The sequence below is a fragment of the Lacerta agilis genome, chromosome 14 (genome assembly GCF_009819535.1).
Source record: "Lacerta agilis isolate rLacAgi1 chromosome 14, rLacAgi1.pri, whole genome shotgun sequence".
Lineage (NCBI taxonomy): Eukaryota > Metazoa > Chordata > Lepidosauria > Squamata > Lacertidae > Lacerta > Lacerta agilis.
The window spans coordinates 51,497,736-51,504,804 of record NC_046325.1 but is presented as its reverse complement, the minus strand read 5'-3'; the positions used below and the strand labels follow the sequence as shown (position 1 = coordinate 51,504,804).

General features: G+C 45.4%; 1 protein-coding gene across 6 annotated transcripts in view; it reads right to left on the bottom strand.

The window, feature by feature from the left end:
- Positions 1 to 328: 328 nt before the first annotated feature.
- KIAA1671 (KIAA1671 ortholog) overlaps positions 329 to 7,069 on the bottom strand; it is a 101,083-nt gene continuing 94,342 nt past the window's right edge. For 3 of the 6 annotated variants that reach the window (XM_033170247.1, XM_033170246.1, XM_033170248.1), the window contains exon 8: positions 329 to 2,865. The gene's annotated coding sequence lies outside the window, so the exon portion shown is untranslated. The remainder of the gene's footprint in view (positions 2,866 to 7,069) is intronic. The other 3 variants (XM_033170243.1, XM_033170244.1, XM_033170245.1) reach the window with 1 other exon arrangement.

The window sequence follows — 7,069 nt, the reverse complement described above, 5'->3', positions numbered from 1 at the left end:
ACTGCCCGAAAATGGTATAGCTGCCACCTCAGGAGTAAGAAAGGGCCCTGCCAGACTCCCATCTCTAGTCTTCTCTCCTTCCCAAACTATATGTATGGGGGGAGAAAGCTGGGGCCCTTCTTCAGCTACCTGTTCCTTCTTTCTGGCTACCTCAGAGACAGCAAGCAAGGCTGCTGCAGCTGAACAACCCTTGCCCCCCCATCCTGTCCTGAAAGAGTAACATTTAAAAGCAGAGGAAGGCTTCTTTGGGGGAGGAAAAGGGGGAGGAAAGCCTTCTGCTTCAATAAATGTGAATAGTTTAAAAGAAAAATGAAAGATGAACATGCAGTGTCATTCTGAATGCTGTTTTTAATCAGATATAGTTGTCCAACCGTTTCTTAGTAGTAAAACTACTAAAATACAGAATTTCAGTGCCTTGCACAAGCACAAAGGGGAACCCGTGTGTGTACAGATTCAGAGGGATTTGCCATGATGCCACCTTAATCCTGCTCCTTTGTGCAGGGCCAGCTCCCCAGGGAATCCAGGGCTCAGCTGCCCAGGCACTGCAAACATTCCAACAAACCCCCTGCCTCCCCCCACCCCAACATGACAGAGATGCTGTGGATGCCTCAAACTTTGCTGCAGGCCCTCTCATCCCAGCAAAAGGTTTTTGCTAGGCTGGGAAGGAGTCTGTAGGATGTGTGTCTGTGTGCATACTCAGTGCAATCTAAGGAAAGGCTTCTAACACACATTAGAGTCACAGGCAGAAATCAAACCAAAGGAGAACACCAGGACAAAATCAACTGATTTTTTTTTAAGTGAAGGAAACCCACAGCTACTTGAAAAGGACCCCTCCTTTTGTGACAGCATCTCTCTAATCCCCTGGGTAGTGGCACACCCACTCCCTTCTCAAACCATGCAACTGGGTCTCCCTGTGGGCTGGGAGTGGGGTGAGGACCCCAGGATACATCCTCAGTGGTGCTCAGAGCAGAATATATTATGTTTTCCTATGGCAAAATATTACTGCTATTCCTATTCTGAGAGGAACCCATGGGAGGTGTCTGGTTTAAGAGGGGCATAACCCCAGGGGACGCACAGAGGTTATTCTGGCTCAACCCAAGCAAGAAGGTGCTCCATCACAGCCACAGCCACCTAGCTGTGGAGTGGTCTCCTGAAAGGGAGGGGCTGATTGGGGGACAGCACCATTTGCATGGGGCTTCGGCATAGTCCAAAGACTACAAAACCCATGTGGGGCAGGGCAGGGAAGAGCAGAAAAAGCCAATTGCGTGAGGAACTGGCACAGAGGTTACAAATGTCTGAAAGCCCACAAGGGCAAATTGGGGGTGCTCATCTGCCAACAACTGCCCTTCAGCGTTAGGCTTAGATCAGTGGGACACCTCCCCTGCCCATTCCTAAGGACCAGTGCAGATGCATTTTTGTACTCCCAACAGGGCTGTGAACTTGTGAGACACTGCTCAGCAGTGAAATCTTCTGCCCACCACAGACCATGTGTGCGTGTCCGTGGAGGACATCTGTGCAATGCAATAGAAATCTGTCTAGTTCTGTGACAATATAAACTTTAATTTTCTGAAAATAGAACATTTCTGGGAAGAGCACTTAGGGGTAACGATATTTTCTTAACACAGCCTCCATCCAAAAAAGGAATCCCAAACATGGGGGCTTTGGGTAAGGAAAACATCCTTTAAACAACAGCAACAAAGAAACCACACTATGGAAGGAAGAAGCTTGCAGATCCTTCATGGGAACTTGTTCTGGTAAAGAGGTTTCCTAGATGGCAAAAGCAGAGACTCAGCAATGGAAAAGGAAGGAAGGTGCTTTGCAGGGTCACGAGAATGAGCAGCCCTGGATTTCTTTTGACAGATTGTGACAAGGTAAAGGGGCTTCTTAGAGTCTGTCTCCAAGAACGCTTGGAGACCACAGGCAGGGACCCTAAGCTCCTTCACTGATATTAATCCAAGTTTAACATTTGTGGGGAAATGCACACTTCTGCAACTGAAATAATCAGAGGAATATAAACTATTTATTTACCCCTTTATTTACAGAAAGAAAAAAATTAAAACATCCAGCAACAGAACCCAGCGGGGTTCCTATGCAGCCCTGATACTGGCAAGGTGAGACTTCCCTTCTTCTTTCAGTAAATAATGAGGGGGGGGGGGGAACCACCCTTCAGATTATTTACAACTATTTTAATGAGGACTGTCTGCTGTTATTGCTTTATCCCTCTAGAAACGGGATGGTCATTACTCTGTGCGCTGACAAAACACACGCACATACAATCTCAAATGATAAAATCTCCTTTGATCCTAAAAAGATATCACATTGTCTTGGTGGAACAGATGATCCACAAAGTTAATACCAGCCAATCAAAATTTTCTTTAAAAATAATCAGTCAAGTTTCCTTTTTCAATATGGCAGTAAACCTAATGTGTTTCTTCCTCTCTCCACTTCCCATCCTCAGACAGGAACAAGTCTTTTCGCAAGAGACCAGGCCATAAGTTCATCTCTTTGTTCATTGTTCATAGGCCAACACAGAGCAGGTTGATGTGCCCAATTCCCCAGCCAGAAGGCACAGCACCCCCCCCCGGTAGCAGGAGTGGGGGGGGGCAGCTCTGCAGCAAAACTAGGAGACCACAACAGCCACAGCTGCGGAGGGGCGGAATGTATCCTGAGGAGTCGGACAGCTTCCCACATCAGGCCCACCAAGGACTATGGAGAAACTCTTCACACCAGATGGAAAGGCACTGCGCACACAGCAGTCAGGGTGGGAAGCAACAGCAACAGCAGCAGCAGCAGCAGCAGCAGCAGGGGAGAGGGGCGTGAGCAAGTTAAGGCTTCTTCTGTCTTCCAAGTCATCTGGACTTCCACCTGGAAAGTTAGGGGAGAAACACTATTTCATATCTGCTGGTGGAACAAGGCCTTCTTCACACAGTGCATAGTTAAACCGTGGAACTCGCATGGACAGGAGGCAGTGATGGCCACCAACTTGGATGCCTGTCGATGGCTTCTAGCCACAGTGGCTCTGCTCTGCCTCCATGGTCAGAGGCAGCAAGGCTTCTGAATCCCAGCTGCTGGAAAACACAGGCAGACAAGGGCTGCTGCGTTTGTAGGAGCAGGGCATCTTGATGAGCTGGGTTTCCCTCCTGTGCTGCGCTTCACTCATTAGGGTCTAACTTAACCCGTGGGGAGAAATTGTAGCTCAGTGACGGAACACATGTTTTGCACGCAGAGAGCTTCAGATTTATTCCTTGGCATCTCCATTAAAATAAGAGCAGGTGGCTGGTAATGGAGAAGAACTTTCTTTGCGAGAGACTCTGGAGAGACCCTGCAAGCCAAAGGAGGCCATGCTTTCATTTATTATTATTATTATTATTATTATTATTATTATTATTATTCAGCTGCTAACAATCCTCTTCAAATTCCTAATAGCCATCTTCAAATATCTCAAGGGTTTTTACAGGGAAGATGGAGCAAGCTTGTTTTCTCCTGCTCTGGAGGGTAGGACCTGAACCAATGGCTTCAAGTTCCAAGAAAGGAGATTCAGACTAAACATCAGGAAAAACTTTCTGACAGCAAGAGCTGTTCAGCTGTGGAACTCTCCTTCCTTGGAGGTTTTTAAGCAGAAGTTGGATGGTCCTTTGTCACAGCTGTTTTAGTTGAGATTCCTGCATTGCAGGGGGTTGGACTAGATGATCCTTGAAGTCCATTCCAAACTCTACAATTCTAGGATTCTACAAGTAACTTGCGTCTGCTAATTCCAACGGGCAGGAGTGGCCCATTTCACCACCTGAAGCAAAATGGGAATTGCTCCCCTCTCCGCCCCCCTTCCACCGCAGGAGCCTCTGCATTTGCAAAGCATTGCTGATGTGTTTCTCTGCCTGCGGACAGGGAAGCCAAGTGGTGGCACCTCCTGCTGCTCTCACCAGTGAGAGGGAGACATTCTGGGAGCAGGAGAAGCAGTGGGGCAGGTGGAGAACCACCTCTTGCATTTCCGCTGCCTGAGGCAGGTGCTTCCCCTTGCCTTGTAGGTGGGCCAGCTTTGTCAATTAGGGCGGCAAAAAGTTCCCCCATTCATAAAGTTTCCAGAAACTTACAGATTTACACATATATAAGAAAGTTAAATATTTGGGGGTATGACTGACAGCTAAAAACATTAATATATTCAAAGACAATTACATAAACATTTGGAAAGAAATACAGTGGTACCTCGGTTTTCAAACAGCTGGAAGTTTGCTTCGGAAGCCAAATGTGCTCCCAAGCTTCCGTTTTCACTGTTGCGCTGCTAATTTGCCCCCCCCCCCTTGTAATCAAAGCCTCCCATTTCCAATTGCAGTGTTCTGAGGTGATATTTGGAACTTATATTTGGTGCTTTTGTTTTTGCTATTTTTCGCATTTTTGTTTGTGTGGCTTTTTCGTTTTTGTGACTGTGACTTGTTCTTCATTTTGATTGATTGTGTTACTGTGGAAATGGATAAAGCCCCCCCCCCCCCCATCCAAACAATGACTATCATCAGTGCAGGTAAGAAAAAAAAATAATTTCAATTTTTATCCACAATACTTATTTTATAGTATAGTACATTGATTATTGCTTTCATTTTATGGATTGATGGTCTCGTTAGATAGTAAAATTCATGTTAAATTGCTGTTTTAGGGGTTGTTTTTAAAAGTCTGGAATGGATTAATCTGTTTTGCATTACTTTCTATAGGAAAGCAAGTCTTGGTTTTTGAACGCTTTGGTTTTGGAACAGACTTCTGGAACAGATTAAGTTTGAGAACCAAGGTACCACTATAAAGAGAAATTTAGAGATTTGGGGTAGGATGAATTTATCTTTTTGGGGAAGAATATCAGTCATAAAAATAAATGCATTGCCAAGAATGTTATTGTTATTCTAGTCAATACCAGTGATCAAAAGTACAGGACACTTCAAGGAATGGCAAAAAGTTATTTCTAGATTTATCTGGTAGGGAAAGAAACCAAGGATAAAATATAAATTGTTAACAGATGCTAAAGAGAGAGGAGGCTTCGCCCTGCCAGATTTAAAATTATACTTTGAAGCGTCCTGCATTTGCTGGATCTGGGAATTGATAACATTGGAAAAAGAATGATTGGCTTACCTGAGGTATAGATTTATGAAATGGGGATGCTGGGGAGAGTGGATTGGGTATTTCATCTCACATGACCTCAGGCAGGAGCAAAGACTTGTGGAGGCAGGCATTTCCTCAGTTTTTTTGGATTTGCCAAGCAGTAACGTTCACTGAAGTACCAGAAACAAGAATAGCAGCCTGCCTCCCTTCCTGGCTCATAAATCAATAAAAATAGAAGCACCAGAGTCAACAGCACCCCTCCTAAAGGGAAAAAAAATCAGTGCGACTGCAGACCATCAAGTTTTGCAATCAAGTGTGTCAGCAGTGTGGACCCACCCAGTTACTGCGAAGTGCTGTGGTATGTCCCAATCCACTGTCCCCAGCATCCCCAATTCCTAACTCTACACTTCAGGTAAGCCAATCGTTCTATTTATTTCATGGGACGCTGGGAACAGTGGATTGGGACATACCACAACACTTCCCAATAACTGGGTGGGTCCACACTGCTGAAGCACTGATTACAAAACTTGGTATACACTCTATGGCCAAAAGCCACCTCAGCTGAAGACATTTAGTTTAACTTACAATGCCTAGTGAAAGTGGAAGGAGGCGACCAAGGGCTGCCCTACAAATCTCTATTAAAGTGGCATCAGCCATAAAGGCAGTACAAGTCGAGGCTGACCCAGAGGAATGAGCAAATATGAGATGCTGGGCGGCAGATTCGAGAGTCTCTGCGGGTGGCAAAGACTCCCGAGGCCGCCACCCAGCAGTGACACCCCTTCCTGCCGCGGCTGCTCGTGCCTGCGCGAGCAGCTGCCGCACGAAGTGGTGCCAGGCGGCGGATTCGGGAGTCTCTGCAGGAAGTAAAAACGACTGCAGGTTTCTTGTGTGGTGTTTCGCCCAAGGCATAATCTGAGAGGCTCACATGCAGAGACCTAGAATTGTTGACAGTTGTTTGGTCGTCATCTTTTTTGCCTTTTAAGATTGAAGCTGCCGCTGTGGAGATTTTGCTGATCTGCTCTGGTGAGACCTGAACTATTTAGCAGGGCGCCTAAGTGAATGATCCTTTGTGATGGAGCCAAGCAACTTTTTTTGTAGTTGATCAAGAAGCTGTGAGATTGAGGGTGATCTGAAATGGAGATGAGCCTATTGAAGGGACGTTGCCCAGAGGAGAAGGTTGTCTAGGAACGGATAAATATGAACGCGTTCACTTCCAATGCCACAATCATGGAAGCGGACTGGGAGGAAATAGACTGCAAGTCACAGAATAATAAGTGTAAATAATAATAATAATAATAATAATAATAATAATAATAATAATAATAATAAACAATTGAATCACTCCTTAACTAGGAGGTTCAGAAGCAGTCTATCAGTGCCTGCTCACTCCGTTGCCGCGACTGCAAACTGGGAGGAGAATATATTGCTGACAAATAATAACCCCAACTCCTTCTGGCATAGCTAAAGGCTGTAGAAATCACCAAAGAAATGAGGTGGTGATATGGAGCCAGCAGCTACCGTACTAAAATTGAGCTGCAATTGCAAAAAGACTCGGGTAGGATCCCCCCCCTTTAAATCTGATCAATAAATGCGGCAAAACGGAGCCACAGCATGCAAAAAACGAGCATATTCAGCAACCCTGTAGTAGAACATTATATAGGGATGCGCTGCAAGAAAGTAAACTAAATAAACTAAAAACAAGAACTAAGGTTGCTAAGGTGGGGAGGGATGAAATATTTTTTGGAGTGTGTGTGTGTGTGTGTGTGTGTGTATGCAAGACTCAAAGACAGGGGGTAAGTTGCTAAAACTAAGTAAGACTAGATAAAATAAAGCAACAATAAAATGAGATCAAAATTGAAAAACTTATCTGAAGAAGGAAAGCCAGGCAAAACAGACTGCTGAGTCAGGCGGGGGGGGGGACTGAGGAGGAAGTGCCTGCCTCCCATAAGTCTTTGCTGCTGCCTGAGGTCATGTGAGAGGAAATACC